We start from the raw sequence: 16518 nt of genomic DNA, 5'->3' as shown, positions 1-16518 counted from the left end.
TCTTGACCGTCTTCACTTCCATAAGCGCTACGGCGGGAAGGATCAAGTGCAAGTGGCGAATGGTGCAGGTTTGTCTATTTCGCATATTGGTCATTCCACTATACCCAGTTTTTCATGCACGCACCAAGCACATTGAGATTGATTTCCACTTTGTGCGTGAGCGTGTTGCTTCTAGAGCTCTTGATGTCAGGTTCATTTCTTCTAATGATCAGCTGGCTGACGTGTTTACCAAACCAGCCACTCAACAGATGCTAGACCGTTTTAGTACCAATCTAAACCTTGTACAGAGTAGAAGTTCAGATTGAGGGGGTATGTTAAAATAGGTCTAGCGTGTCATGTACACGTATTATGTACGTATGTAACTTGTGTATGCTGATCACTATATATATAAAGACGTGGAGAGGCATTGCCCCAGGAAAGCCCTAAACCTATTCTCAAACTCATGTTGCTACTGACTATTTGAGAGTCGTTCGAAAAATCGAAGCGCCCAAGAACCTCAGGGGGGCCGCGTCGCCTCCCCGAGCGAGGCGGCCGGGGGCTCCCCTTCCCTCCTCCTCCCAGCGCCCCTCCTTCTAATCCCCTCCCGCCACCACTGGCGTAGGCCACCGGACATTGCTTGCATGGTGCCGGCAGCAGCGGCCCCGCCCCCTCCCCTCCCCCTCCCCCCCCCCCCGCGCGGCGCTGCGACTCGGTTGATGGCGGCCCGCGGCGGTGCACCTAGGCCGGCGACGGATCCGGCGGTGGCGCGTCTCCCGGGTGGAGAGGTGGCTGTGGCGCGGCTGCTTGGCTGCGGCGCGACGCGATGGCTGGCGGCGGAGCCCTTCCAACCCAGATCTAGGCCCTTTTGGGCCCCATCTAGGTCTGGGTGGGCCTGGCGTGTGCTTTCCGGCATCATCTCCGGCGGACGGAGGTGTGGCCCGGACTGGGGGTGGCGGGGACGGTGGCGTGTGTACTGCAGCGCAGCGACAGGAGCTTCACGAGCCCGCTTCAGGCTCCGCCGGGCAGGGGTGTCTGGTTTGGTCCTGAGCTACGTCCGGTCGGTCATCGCTGAGGGTGATGGAGGTTGTTGTCATGGTCCTAAGTCTGATAGTAGAATGGGGGGTAGGTATGGAGAGGCAAGATCCTAGCTATGGAGTAGTTGTATACGCAAGGGATTTACGAGTTCAGGCCCTTCTCGGAGGAAGTAACAGCCCTACGTCTCGGAGCCCGGAGGCGGTCGACTAGATTATGTGCGTATGAGTTACAGGGGTGCGAACCCTTTACACTGAGGAGGGGGGTGGCTTATATAGAGTTCGCCAGACCCCTCCGGCCCTCAGTTATGCAGGGTTTAAAGTACATTAAGACAGGGGGTTACTGGTAACGCCCTCATAAACTGCCATGAAAACTATTAAAGCTACTTAATGACAGACTGTTGCGTTCTGAGTGACTTTAAGTCTCCTGGCCGTCGAGTGGTTAGCTTCATGGTCGAGTGGCTATCTTCATCGTCGAGTGTCCTTGAGTTCGTCGAATGAAGTCCCTCTTGGTCGACTGGAAGGTAGCTTCTTCTAAGGATGTCCTTGGGTAGGGTATCTTAGATAGGTCCATGACCCTACCCTAGGTACATGACTTCATCATTAGCCCCCGAATGGATCGAGGTTCGAGTGAGGAAGGAGTTGATAATTTTCTCCGACCTATTTCCCGTGCTCTGATTATGTCGTATCCTGGATCAGCGATTTTTCTTTTTTGGCGTTGGCATTAACTTTTCTTTCAGTCGCCTTGATCCATTCCTTTCTTCTGTCGAGTGAACTTTTGAACTTAGTGAACTTCCGAGCGATGGATCGCAGGAAATCTATCGTCTGACAGACTGATCTGCCGTTAGCGGATTTTGTGGGATCCGAATTTTGGGAAGCGCGCGAAGCGGGGCGGACCGCGGTACTCGGATGGGGTAAGGCGTGGACGCCTCAATTTCCGCGCCGCCTTTTTCGCCACGTATCATGTGTGCGCGACTGTTTCGGGATGTGACAGGACCACCCGGGCCTACTTGTCAGCCACTCGGAAGCGTCCTTATATAAAGCGCCGGGCGAGGGTTTTTGAACAGTGCCTTCTCATTCTCCTCTCTGCTCTCTTTGCCTCCGCCTGCTGTGCCTGCTCTCGCCTCCATCTATCCACTCCTCGCGTGCTTCGCCGGCGACAATGGTGAAGGAGAAGACGGCGGCCTTGGAGCGCGCAAAGAAGGCGACGGCGATGGGGAAAGCGAAGGGGAGAGCGTCCAGTCGGGGCGGATCTTCGTCAAGCTCCCGCCTGCCAAAAGGTTGGGTCCAAGGGGATTGGATCCGCTCGACCATCACGAGACGGATCTCAATGACCTGGCCAACGAGGGTCTGATCCCCCACGGGTCAGCAAGGCTTCCGGGGACCGAGTGTCAACCGCACCCGCAGGAGGGTGAGTGTGTTCTCCTAGCCACTCTTGTAGACCATGGATTCTCTCTGCCGCCGAGTGTTTTCTTCCGAGGGTTTCTGAACTTCTTTGGGGCGCAACTCCACCATTTCACTCCCAATTCCATTGCCTATCTTGCTGCTTTCGTGTCCATGTGCGAGAACTTCCTGGGTTGTCGACCACACTGGGGTCTCTTTAAGCACATATTCACCTGTCGCTCACAGACGGTGAAAAAGGCGAGTCCGGATGATGAGAGGACTAAGGTTATCCAGATGTGCGGGGGTCTTGGGATTCAGATGAGGAATAAGAGTACTTTCCCGGCCATGACCCTTCTTGAGTCGGTCAGAGGGTGGCAGTCAACTTGGTTCTACTGCCAAGACGAGTCGACGCCAGGACAGTCGACTGGTCTCCCTCCGTTCTCCATGGACCGAGTGGACAAACCCTCTTTCCTGAAGGTGCTTCCTGAGGAGAAAGCTCAGGTAAAAATGTTGATGGAGCGCGTAGTCCAACTCGTTAGGGACGGAGTGACGGGTATGGATCTTCTGGAGGTCTTCCTTAGACGGTGCATCCAACCGCTTCAGTACCGAGGCCACCCGATGTGGCTGTACTGTGGTACCGAAGACACCACTCGGGTCCATCCAGAAGCGGTCGACGACGCCACACTGGAGAGGTGGGTGACCGCAATCACAGGGAATAAGGACAACCCTCGAGGGGCTAGGAGGATCCCACCACTCGACTGTACCTACACACCGGACATGGTATGACCACTTATCTCCAATTGTAATCTTTCTTTATTCATTCTGCTTCACTGCGAATTGATCAATTGACCTTTGTTTTGTTTTGTTGTCTGACAGGCCACCACTGAGTTATACTCGATGCCCAATGGAGCGCAAACGCCGACTGAGGAGGAGGAAGGAAGTGGGGGCGAAAGCCCGGAGGAGTGGGATTCGGATGCTGACGACGATGATGAGGGTGATGACTCTGGTGAGGAGGAAGAGGAGGAGGAGGAGGAAGTTGTACCTCCTCGCTCGGAAAGGCGCTCGAAACTTGTCCATGATCCCGCGGCCGAGCGTGGTAAGGGGGTCGCAACCGTCACGCAGTCGTCCAAGCGCCCTCGGACTACTTCTCCGGTGCCGACTGAGAAAGCTCCAAAGCAATCTCGAGTGGCGCCGTCGAAGTCGGCGAAGGTCTTGCCGAAGATGAAGATGGTGATCCCCACTATCTCAGGGTAATGGTGTAGCTTGAGTTTGTCTGTTCCACATGAACTTATTCTTGGTCGACTCATGAGCTAATCGACTGACTTCTGGAACTGCAGTGCTGCTACTTCTGATACCTCGGTCAGAGCTGAAGATCAGGAGATGGAGGATGCTGTTACTTCGAAACCTGGTATGACTCTTGTAGTTCCGTCTTCAGTCGATTGGCTTCTTGTCTCTAATTTTGATTCTTTTTCTGCAGCTTCATCTAACGTCGTTATTGACCTTCCCGACGACGACGACGAGGAACCACTGAGGCAGAGAAGGGACAAGAAAGCGTCTGCTGGCAAGGCGACTCAGGACGTGCCAGCACCCGAGACATTGGTCGTGGAGGGAGACAATGTCACTCGGCCTACCGTAACCTTTGCGGTGCCGTTGACGAGTGCTCGTCCTTCATCGTCGAGTGCTGCTCAACCCTCGCTTTTCTCAACTTACCACGTCCCAGAAGACCAAGCTAGTGCTGCTAAAGAAGCAATACGCCAAGCGGGGGTCATGATGGAGCAAGTGAAGGCAATCCGAGAAGCCAGCCAGGCAGCCTATGACGCTAGTTCAGCTCTTCAGAGTAATGTTCAGGTCAGTCGGTCACTGCCTGTTCTGTTAGGATATGATATCTGAAAACTCTTCTTTCTGAAATTCCTAGAGTTTGTCCTACACCCACTGGGTGTGTCGATTGAAATTCCGGGTTAGTGGGGGCACGCTGAGTGCACCCACTGGGTGTAGTCCCCAAGGCTATGGTGGACTGCTCGCAGTCGACCATCGTCTTTATGTCTTAAGTTTTTTCCTTACTCGACTAGGTCGAATAGATTCATAGACCGGTGGGGGCATGCTGAGTGCACCCACTGGGTGTAGTCCCCGAGACTGTGGTCGACTGCTGGCAGTCGACTATAGTCTGAAGAACACCTCCCTTTTTTTTGTTGGTCGACTGGTCGACTCTAACTGATGAAACTAGTGGGGGCACGCTGAGTGCACCCACTGGGTGTAGTCCCCGAGACTATGGTCGAATGTTTGTATTCGGCCGTAGTCTTAGAAACGCTATGATTTTTCCTTAGTCACTCGGAAGTGAATTGTCTTTGACATCTGTCGATTGGTTCTTCGTAGAAATCCTGCGACCTTGCGGCTCGTTATACTGAGTTGGAGAACAAACACATCCAGCTCGAGCTTGATCTGAAACTGACCCAAGAGAACCTAACGAAGGCGAAGGAGGAAGCTAAAGGTATGTTTGGTGAGGCCTTCGACGACTGCCTTTGCCTCTCGTTTGTTTCAGAGTCTGATCTCACTGTAACTTTGCAGACAAAGTGAGGGATGCCCTGAAGAAGAAAGACCTTGACTTGGCTGAGATGCAGAAAGCGGCTTTAGAGAAGACCAAGCTCGCAGATGAGAAGCTGGCTTCAGTCACCAAGCTTGAAGAAGAAAACACCAATCTGAAAGCTGCTCTTGATGCTGCCAACAAGGAGGTCAGTCGACTGAAAAGTGACAAGATTGCCCTGAATGACAAGGCCAGTGAGTTGGTGGGAAAGAAGAACGATCTGGAGGCTTATCTGGGTGGACTCGCCAAGAAGCTATTCCTCATGCTTGAAGGTAATCTTTTGTATCAAACAGACATTTTAACTGTGATCTCCGACTGTTGTCTTGACTCGGTGGTTGTGCTTGCAGAATTTTGCCAGAACTTTGAAGAGGAGACTGGTCGACTGGAAATAAACTGGATCCCATCAACTCTCCCGTGAAAGATGAAGTCGCCATGAATGTGCTCTGGCTTGAATCTCGCGTTGCTGCTGTCGTCGACTATCTCGCAAGGCTGAAGGTCGCAACTTCTCGCATCGACACAACACTCTGGCCAAGAGAGACGCTCCAGAACGACCTCGAGTCTCTGATGACTCGACTGAACGAAGGTCCCAAGTCGAGTGCAGGAGTGGAAGAAGTCTTCTGCCAGGTGTGGCGCGGATGTTGCTCTGTCTCTGGTCCGCGTTCACTGCAAGGATGCACGAGAGGACAAGCTGGCGGCCCTTAGGGTGGCTAACACCAAGAAGCATGATTTCTGATCTTTCATGGAGACCTTCATCGCTGCTGCCACTCGGATTGCAGATGGAATCGACCTGGATGAGTTTGTTGCACCTTCCAGCCCTCCACAGGAGGGGTAAAAAACTTCTGAGCTTGATACTTTAAATTTGCCTCGGTATGCCGAGTGAGTTTTGTAACCGACAAACCTTAACAAGCTTAGCGCCTGAGCACTTTCGGTTCCGTTAGGTGTTATCCGAACTTGGATTCGACGTTGAATATGTTTGCATTTGTTTTGAGGTGTCTTTTGCAGGCTAAAGCGAGGCGCTCATTGCAATTGACTTGTTCCCCGATACACTTAGGCGAGCACTGGGCTGCAGCTAAGCCTCCGAGTGGGAGGTTGCTCTCCACTCGGTAGGATTTTCAAAAACTTAGGCGAGCACTGGGCTGCAGCTAAGCCCTCGAGTGGGAGGTCTGCTCTTCACTCGGTAGGATTTTCAAGGCGTACCTCTGGAGAAGGAGGTAGCAGTCGACCTGCACCTCGTCTTCCTTGCAGAGCGCACGTTGTATTTGTGGCGTAGCTCAGAAGGAGAGGGTAGCAGTCTACCTGCGTCCCGTCCTCCTTGTAGAGCGCACGTTGTATTTGTGGCGTAGCTCGGAAGGAGAGGGTAGCAGTCGACCTGCACCTCGTCCTCCTCGCAGAGCGCATGTTGTATTTGAACTTAGGCGAGCACAATGCTGCAGCTAAGCCTCCGAATGGAAGGCTGGCTTACCACTCGGTATGATTTTGTTTAACTTAGGCGAGTACTTGGACTGCAGCTAAGCCTCCAAGTGGAAGGCTGGCTTTCCACTCGGTAGGATTTTCAAAAACTTAGGCGAGTACTTGGACTGCAGCTAAGCCTCCGGGTGGAAGGCTGGCTTACCACTCGGTGGGATTTTCAAAAACTTAGGCGAGTACTTGGACTGCAGCTAAGCCTCCGAGTGGAAGGCTGGCTTACCACTCGGTAGGATTTTGTTTAACTTAGGCGAAACGGATTTCGTAGCTAAGCCTTCGAGTGGGAGGCTGGCTCACCACTCGGTTAGGGTTTTTTTTACAGACTTAGGCGAATCAGATTCGCAGCCAAGCCACCCACTGGGGGATTGCTTTATGTGGACAAAAGTAATAACAATTACTGGGAAAATTATAAAGCTCTTGTCTTTGATAAATAAACTACATAAGTACTTTTATTACAACTCATCCGAGTGAATACTTAAGTGTAAAAGGGGCGGAGAAGCTCCGCGTTCCAAGCTCGGGGCTCGTCGATCTGATGCTCGACATTGTAGAGACGGTATGCTCCATTGTGGAGAACCTTGGTGACGATGAAGGGACCTTCCCAAGAAGGAGCAAGCTTGTGTGGTTTCTGCTGATCCACTCGGAGAACCAAATCTCCTTCCTGGAAGGCTCGACTCTTCACGTTTTTGGCGTGGAAGCGACGCAAGTCTTGTTGATAAATGGTTGATCGGATCAGGGCCATCTCCCTTTCTTCCTCTAAAAGGTCGACTGCATCCTGCCGTGCTTGTTCTGCTTCAGCTTCGGTGTAGAGCTCGACCCGAGGAGCATTGTGGAGAAGGTCACTCGGCAAGACTGCTTCAGCTCCGTAGACCAAGAAGAACGGAGTTCTTCCAGTCGACCGGTTGGGCGTGGTCCTTAACCCCCAAAGCATCGAGGGAAGTTCGTCGACCCATGCACCAGCCGCATGCTTGAGATCACGCATCAAACGGGGTTTCAACCCTTTGAGAATTAAGCCGTTGGCTCGTTCTGCCTGTCCATTAGACTGTGGATGGGCGACTGAAGCATAGTCGACTCGTGTGCCTTGAGACGTGCAGAAAGCTCTGAATTCTTCGGAATCGAAGTTTGACCCGTTGTCAGTGATGATGCTGTGCGGGACTCCATATCTGAATATTAATTCTCTGATAAAGCTGACAGCAGTACCGGCATCGAGGTTCTTGATGGGTTTGGCCTCAATCCACTTGGTGAACTTGTCGACTGCTACCAGCACATGGGTGAAACCGCTTTTGCCTGTTCTCAAAGGGCCGACCATATCCAACCCCCATACTGCAAAGGGCCAAACAAGTGGTATGGTCTTTAAAGCTAAGGCGGGCTTGTGTGACATATTGGAGTAAAATTGGCATCCCTCACACTTGTCGACTATCTCCTTTGCCATTTCATTCGCTCTTGGCCAATAAAATCCGGCTCGGTATGCTTTGGCCACAATGGTCCGGGAAGACGCATGATGGCCACAGGTCCCCGAGTGGATGTCGTCAAGGATTATTCGACCTTCCTCCGGTGTTATGCATTTCTGACCAACTCCAGTCGCGCTTTCTCTGTACAGCTGCCCCCTTATCACAGTAAAGGCTTTAGATCGGCGGACGATCTGTCGAGCCTCTTCTTCGTCCTCTGGGAGCTCTTTCCTCAAGATATACGCGATATATGGTACTGCCCAATCGGGAGTGATCACCAAAGCTTCCATGATCAGGTCGACCACTGCTGGAACTTCAACCTCAGTTGGATCCGTAACACTCTTAGGTTGCGGGGCTTCGTCGGTAAAAGGATCTTCTATGACTGATGGAGTATGGATATGCTCCAAGAACACATCACTGGGGATGGCTTCTCTCTTGGATCCTATCTTCGCCAAATCATCAGCCGCTTGATTTTTCAGTCGGGGTATATGGTGGATCTCTAACCCTTCAAATTTCTTTTCGAGCTTCCTCACTGCATTGCAGTATCCAGTCATGGCTGGGCTTCTAACGTCCCACTCCTTCATCACCTGATTGACCACCAAATCTGAGTCGCCATAAACCATAAGGCGACGGACGCCGAGTGAAATGGCCATGCGCAACCCATACAAAAGTGCTTCATATTCTGCTTCATTGTTGGAGGAATCAAAGTGGACCTGGAGCACATATCTGAGTTTATCTCCTCGGGGAGAAACCAAAACTACCCCAGCACCAGAACCATTTAACATCTTAGAGCCATCAAAGAACATGGTCCAATGCTCCGAGTGAACTTGAGTCGGCTGCTATTGTTCAATCCACTCGGCAAGGAAATCTGCTATAGCCTGGGACTTAATGACTTTCTTTGCCTCAAATTTGATATCAAGGGGAAGGAGTTCAATCGCCCATTTAGCCACTCGACCAGTTGCATCTCTATTGTGCAGAATCTCTGACAATGGTGCGTCACTGACGACTGTAATGTCATGATCAGAGAAATAATGAGCAACCTTCTTCATGGTCATGTAGATCCCATATACGAGCTTCTGATAATGAGGATATCTTTGCTTCGATGGGGTCAAAACTTCAGAGAGATAATATGCTGGGCGCTGAACTTTGAAGGTTTTACCTTCCTCTTCCCGCTCGACCGTAAGTAATGTACTGACGACCTGTCCTGTGGCTGCAATGTAAAGCAACAGAGGCTCTTTGCTGATTGGAGCAGCAAGCACCGGCTGGGTGGAGAGCAGAGCTTTTAGCTCGGCAAACGCTGCATCAGCTTCTAGAGTCCACTCGAACTTGTCTGCCTTCTTCATCAGTCGGTAAAGAGGCAACGCCTTTTCACCGAGGCGAGAGATGAATCGACTTAACGCGGCCAAGCATCCAGTAAGCTTCTGGACATCGTACACACGCGCAGGGCGTTTCATCCGGAGTATGGTGCCAACTTTTTCTGGGTTAGCATCGATTCCTCGTTCTGAAATGAGAAAACCGAGTAACTTTCCGCCAGGCACTCCGAATGTGCACTTTGATGGATTAAGCTTGATATCATATCTCCTGAGATTGGCAAATGTTTCAGCTAGGTCAGTCAACAGGTCGGAACCCTTTCGTGACTTGACCACGATATCATCCATGTAAGCTTCCACATTCCGACTGATTTGAGTGAGTAAACACTTTTGAATCATTCTCATGAATGTGGCTCCGGCATTCTTGAGACCGAATGGCATGGTGATGTAGCAGAAGCACCCGAATGGAGTGATGAAAGCTGTTTTGATTTCGTCAGGTCCATACAGACGGATCTGATGATACCCGGAATAGGCGTCTAAAAAAGACAAGTCGACAATTTGGTCGATGCGAGGGAGAGGAAAATGATCTTTTGGGCAGGCCCGATTGATATGTTTGAAATCAATGCACATGCGAAGTGAGTTGTCCTTCTTGGGAACCATGACGACATTGGCGAGCCACTCGGAGTGGTATATCTCTCGGATAAACTCTGCTGCAAGGAGTCGAGCCACCTCCTCGCCAATGGCTTTTTTCTTCTGAATGGCGGACCGTCAAAGATGTTCTTTAACAGGTTTCGCTTTTGAGTTGACTCTAAGGCGATGCTCAGCCAGCCCCCTGGGAACACCCGGCATGTCAGCTGGCTTCCATGCAAAGATGTCCCAGTTCTCACAGAGGAACTGGATGAGCGCTTCTTCCTATTTAGAGTCGAGTGTTGTGGAAATATGGGTCGGAGCTGCGTTGGGGTCAGTCGGGTGGATATGAACTGGCTTCGTCTCCCCTGATGACTGGAACGCTGACTTTGTGGCGGGCTTCTTGGCCCGCAGCAAATCACTCGGATCTGCATTTTTCTTGTATCCTTCCAGCTCTACCACTGTTATCTGGGCATCCGCAATCTTCGAGCCTTTCTGGAAACACTCTTCTGCCTTCTTCCGGCTGCCAGTGATAGTGATCACTCCTTTGGGGCCAGGCATCTTTAATTTGAGGTACACATAACATGGTCGAGCCATGAAGCGGGCATAGGCTGGTCTTCCCGAAATAGCATGGTAAGCGCTCTGGAAATCCACGACTTCAAATGTCAGCTTCTCTTTGCGGAAATGCTTCGAGTCGCCGAACACTACATCCAGAGCTATTTGACCGAGTGACTCAGCCTTCTTTCCAGGAATGACTCCGTGAAAACTCATGTTGCTGGAGCTGAGCTCAACTCTCTATTCTTGACACCATCCTTGAAGGCGCAGACCGCTTGATGGTCTAACACATTCTCCACGGTATGATGCAAAGTGATCCATCTCTGGATGTAATCTCCCAATGTCTCACTCGACTTTTGTACGCAGACTTGCAGCTCCGTCAATCCGGCCAGTCGCTTGCAAGTTCCCTCAAACGTCCTGACAAACACTCGGGAAAGATCTTCCCAGGTGTAAATGCTGCTAGGAGCTAACTGATTCAACCACGCCCTGGCCGAACCCTCTAGCATGAGTGGCAAATGCTTCATGGCCACCTCATCATTACCACCACCAATCTGTACCGCCACTCGGTAGTCTTCAAGCCAAGTTTCGGGCTTGGACTCTCTGGTGAACTTACTTACCCCAGTCGCCAACCTGAAGTTGGGGGGTATCACTGCGGCTCTAATGGCTCTGCTAAAGCATTCTGGACCTGAAACATGGACTCGGCTGCTAGTGGGCACATCTCTATCATGGCCACCTCTATGAGCTCTGTTCCGATCGACCAAACCTTGCACGATGATGGATCTCGCGTCAAAGCCTAGTTCTCTGGGGTCGACCGGAGCTCTCCGCCCAACACTGAGTTGGCGCCTGTCATCTTGCTACCGATGGGCGTTAGACCCACTTCTCGGGGGAGGAGTGGGCACTCGACGCCTATCATCTCGATCAAATCGGTCGTCATAGTGGTCCCGCTGGCCTTCATGTCCCACGCGCCTCGGAGGTGACCTTGGGCTGTGAGCCGACTGAACAGTATTCACAGCGATGGATCGACTGTGAATCCTGTTGCGCGACTGTGACACAACTGAATTCTGATCTCCTGCCGCCCGAAGCAAATCCCTGATCTGCATCAAGCCTCTTCCAGCCTCCGACTGAGAGGGCTGAATTGACTCCGCTATACGGGCTGCAGCTGCCAAATTCTGAATCGGGGTTCGATATACCTGAGTCGGTTGCGGAAAGAGCTGACGTCGGCTGGAGTCAGGTACTCGTTGACGCGCACGCTCGTCGAGTGCTTGCTGGAGGTTCTCCAGTCGAGTGCGTTCAGCCAAGTTGGCCAAACGCGCCTCTTCCAAGGCACGAGCCTCAGGAGTTTCTCCTGCGATGGGAGTATGCAGGGCATCCATGTTCCGACGGCGAAGATCTTCTCTTTGCTGAGAAGTGAGTGGCTCGGGCTGATATTCTTCGTGGGCCTGAGCGGGGTCGCCTCCATCGTCCATCCCGGCGATGCGGGGGAAACCGGGAGGGCTACAAGGCCCGTTGACCATCAGGACCTCCGCCGCTGATCACTGCTGTCGCACTCGGATGCAGTCTCTACGGAGCCAGTCGATAGATAGAACAGGCCGTAGAGAGATTCATCGGGCTCAATTGCCGCGACTTGGGTGGTGGCCGATTGGCGAGCCACTGCGTGTCTCACCCATCGCTGAAGCCTCGACCGACCGGAGCGCTTGCGCTGGCGGGAGACAGGGAGGGAGGACGGCACAAGAGTCGACCGGTATGGGGTCGACGGCTGCCGCAACAGGACGCCGCGGACACACGCCCGAAAGTGCGTCGCCCCGCGGACGGGGAGCGCGTCGATGTCGAGTGGCGCCTCCTGGAGCCAAGCGGAGTCGTCGGCGATGAAAGCGAGCGCACCGAGACGGATCTCGCGGCCCTCGACCAGAGCTCCGCCAGAAACCATGATGAAGGCAATCGGACAAATTGCAACTTCTCCAAAAAGTCGCTAAGACACCTGCCCCACGGTGGGCGTCAACTGTCGTGGTCCTAAGTCTGACAGTAGAATGGGGGGTAGGTATGGAGAGGCAAGATCCTAGCTATAGAGTAGTTGTATACGCAAGGGATTTACGAGTTCAGGCCCTTCTCGGAGGAAGTAACAACCCTACGTCTCGGAGCCCGGAGGCGGTCGACTGGATTATGTGAGTATGAGTTACAGGGGTGCGAACCCTTTACACTGAGGAGGGGGTGGCTTATATAGAGTTCGCCAGACCCCTCCGGCCCTCAGTTATGCAGGGTTTAAAGTACATTAAGACAGGGGGTTACTGGTAACGCCCTCATAAACTGCCATGAAGACTATTAAAGCTACTTAATGACAGACCGTTGCGTGCTGAGTGACTTTAGGACTCCTGGCCGTCGAGTGGTTAGCTTCATGGTCGAGTGGCTATCTTCATCGTCTAGTGTCCTTGAGTTCGTCGAGTGAAGTCCCTCTTGGTCGACTGGAAGGTAGCTTCTTCTAAGGATGTCCTTGGGCAGGGTATCTTAGATAGGTCCATGACCCTACCCTAGGTACATGACTTCATCAGTTGTCCCCTCCCGCGTGGCCGCCAGCCCTGCTGCTCCTCGTTTCCGGCTGGTTCCTCTCGATCCCGCAGGTCTCGCTTCGCTTGTCACGTTGAGACGGCGATGGTGACTGCAAGTCCGTGGTGGCGCATATTGGTGGACGGCAAGTATGGTGGAGCGTGATGGATCGTCCGGGGTCGTGGTTGTTGGCGGTTGGGAGAAACCCTTGTCGGCTTGTCCGGCACCGACGCGATGACGCACGTGGGCGCCGCCATGCCTTCCTAAAGTGCGTCGGATATACCCCTTCCCCCCACGGCCCTTTGTGTACCGGGGAAATCCTAGGACATGTCCGGTAACAACGTCGTTGTCGTCGCGTTTCTTCTTGAAGGTGTTGCTTGGTATGCGGCGTTTTGGGGTGCTAGGAGCGTGGTGGAATTCTCCGGCGGGTGCAGCGGTTGCGAGTCATCTTCGTTTTCATTGATACGCCGTTGTCGGATTTTTCCTTTTGTATTTTCTCTTTTTTTTTGGGCGTGCTTGTGCTGCTTCCGCCCCAGCACCTATCGTTGGTTGTATCGATATTGTTGCTTTGTAATACAAAACGGAGGAAACCCTTTTTTTATAAGAACCTCGGGGAACATTTTATTGTGTTTCGTGGGATCAAAGAGCAAAACAATTTATTTAGGGTTTGTACTTTTAGCCATAAACAACACAACTATAATGGGTAGTCACATAGACTAAGTACCTATGGCTACGTCTCTCAGTATAGCTGGGCATGTGTGGCTTGATGCATTACCTGCTCATTTATGTATCCTGTAAACATTGAAATTGTGCAATAAAGTGCCCCGTGATAAAAAAACAGATGAAGGACAAAGATGTGGCCACCATTCTGATCGTTAGTCTTTAGAAGATTTGGCTAGAGAGAAATGCTCGAGTCTTTGACAATAAACTTTCACTAGTTGAGGGGGTGGCCGACGCAGCGGCAGACGAGCATAGGGTGTGGATCAGAGCTAAGCGGCATCATGCAGACCACTATGAGGAGTAGGCATGTAGGATGACTTGTGTGGTGGTGTGGATGTCTCTCTTGAGATGACACGAGCGTGTTTCTTGTTATGCGCAAATCATGTGTGTGAAACTCTTTTCTTCTTATTGAAAATAACAGGCAACAATTGTTGCTTGTTTTTGAAAAAGAAAAGACATCCTTTCTGAAAAGATGATCAGGATGATGTTTTCAAAAAAAAAGAGGGAGCGCCTATACAATGCTTTAGGCACTCCGGAGAGACTGTCGCTCGCGATCTCAAGATGGGCTGCGACCCATTAGCTTTGATCGCTATCGATACCAATTCTAGACCAACAACTAGCTTTGACTCCAATCTTATACAAACAAATTTACTTTTATTTCGGTCATTTTTATTAAAATGATTTTTTCAAATTATAAGGAATCTTTATTATGGAATAATAATCTAATTTGTAAAGCATTCATGACTTTGAATAATGTTCACGAATTTGAAAAAATAAATCAAGAACACAAAAATGTTCGCGAGTTTGAAAAAAAACTTGTGAGTTTGAAAACAGGTTCATGAATTAAAAAAAATCATGATTTTCAGAAATTCGTGATCTCAAAAGAATTCATGAATTTTGAAAAGTTTGTGTAAATGAGAAATAATTCATGTACTAAAAACATTCATAAATTTTCATGAATTCAAAATATTTCATGAAACTTGGAAAGACAATGCTCGAATTTCAGAAAAATTTCACATATTTTATAAAAGTTCAAAATTTCTAAGAGTTTAGTAAACTGAAAATAGTTCGCGAATTTAAAAACCTAAAAAGGCTTACAATTTGGAACAATGTTCACGAAATGCAGAAAAGTCACATATTTAAGAAAAGTTAATGAATTTGAAAAGTTATCAAATTTCAAAAAAAAAGATCGCTCATTTGTGAAAAATGGAAAGGTAAGACAAACAAGAAAAGATGAAAATAAAAAAACTAGAAACAAAACAATAATAAAAAAACCGTGTTTGTGATATTTAAAACATGTACATTATGAAATATAAGTGACATTTTAAACAATTACATTATTAAATATTTGTGTAATTCGGAAAAAGTTATGTACCTTTCTAAAAATGTATGTGAAATTTTTAAAAATATCCAACATTAAGAAAATATGTTCATAACATTTAAAAAAAATATACAATCTAAAAAATGTTCCATATCATTCAGGAAAATGAATCAGCATGTATTTCCAAAATGTTTGACACATATTCGAAAAAATGTCTAAGAACTTGAATGTACAAAATAATGTTAATAATGTATTTGAAAAAGGTAAATGTGTATGAAATGTTTTATATTTATGTCAAAATCATACAATTTGTATGAAAAAATGGACATAAAAACATATTTGAAAAATGCTAATCATGTATAAAAAATGTTTCTTGTGTATATAAAAAAGTACAATGTGTACAAAATACAGATATGTGATGAAGAAATAAAACAAATAATAAACCAACGAAAACTAAGAAAGAAACAAAGAAAACCAAAGAAAAAAACCCATAGAAAGACGAAAAACACCGCTGCAAACAGTGAAAAAACAATAAAGAAACCGCAGAGAAAATCTCAGTAATGGGTTGCCCAGTAGCGCACCAGCCAAAGGCGAGACAATGCTCCATCTTGAAACAAATGAAAAATTATTTTTGGTTTATGCATTTCGTCGAACACTTGTCAAGCACAATCGCCATCACAAACATTCTTCATAAAGCAATAGAAATAGAAATTTGTTTTAGAAACAAATAACAGACACGTCACAAACTTTCCTCACAATAAATAGTTTCTTAACATTTGTAAACTTTTCTAATCAGACATGTCACAAACGGGCAGGTACTGATATCATGTTACCAAACAATAAAACCCCATTTACATAGAAATCAGTTCAAAATCCTAACTTTTCAAATTTTTAACTTTCCTTGATAACATCCAATATTTTCTATGTTTTTCACCTATTGAAGGAAATCACCCCTCCACCGGGTTATGATTTTTTTGCGATTCTTTCCAATTGTGACCTCTCCTTTCGCTCCGGCTCCTTCTCGCATAATCACCTCCACCACAGCCAGCTGACGCCATCCTAGACCTCTTGCCTCTCCACACCTTCTCCGCCACCTCCTCCTCGTACTCCATTGACAATCCCTCCGCCACTTTTGTCCACGGTGGTGTCGAGGGCATGGCGCAACAGCGTACCAATGGTAGAGCAGCGCATAGCAGCAGGAAGAAGCATGCAGCAGGCGAGGCGAGCGGCCGGCGATGGAGGGCAGAGATGCGGCTGGCGTGGCTGAGGGGGCGGCTGGCAGAAGATGGCCGCGACAGGAGGCGGCACGACGAAAGGGCATGACAGCGGGGCGAGCGAACGGATAGGCGGTAGCAGACGGGGCGAGCGCAGCCAACGAGAGTGTGACGCGCGGCCAGGGTGTGCGTCATGCGGGGCACAGTGGTGTGGTGGTTGTGGCGAGCGTGATGGCAACGGCGGGCGCGACGGATGCGGTGTGGCACGTGCGTGGGCATGGAGAGCCAGAGAGGGAGTGGCCCCGCGGGCACAGAAGAAGAGCTGAAGGCTCGGGCATGGGCGCGCA

The sequence above is a fragment of the Triticum aestivum genome, chromosome 1B (genome assembly GCF_018294505.1).
Source record: "Triticum aestivum cultivar Chinese Spring chromosome 1B, IWGSC CS RefSeq v2.1, whole genome shotgun sequence".
Taxonomy (NCBI): Eukaryota; Viridiplantae; Streptophyta; class Magnoliopsida; order Poales; family Poaceae; genus Triticum; species Triticum aestivum.
Note: the sequence above shows the minus strand (reverse complement) of the source record.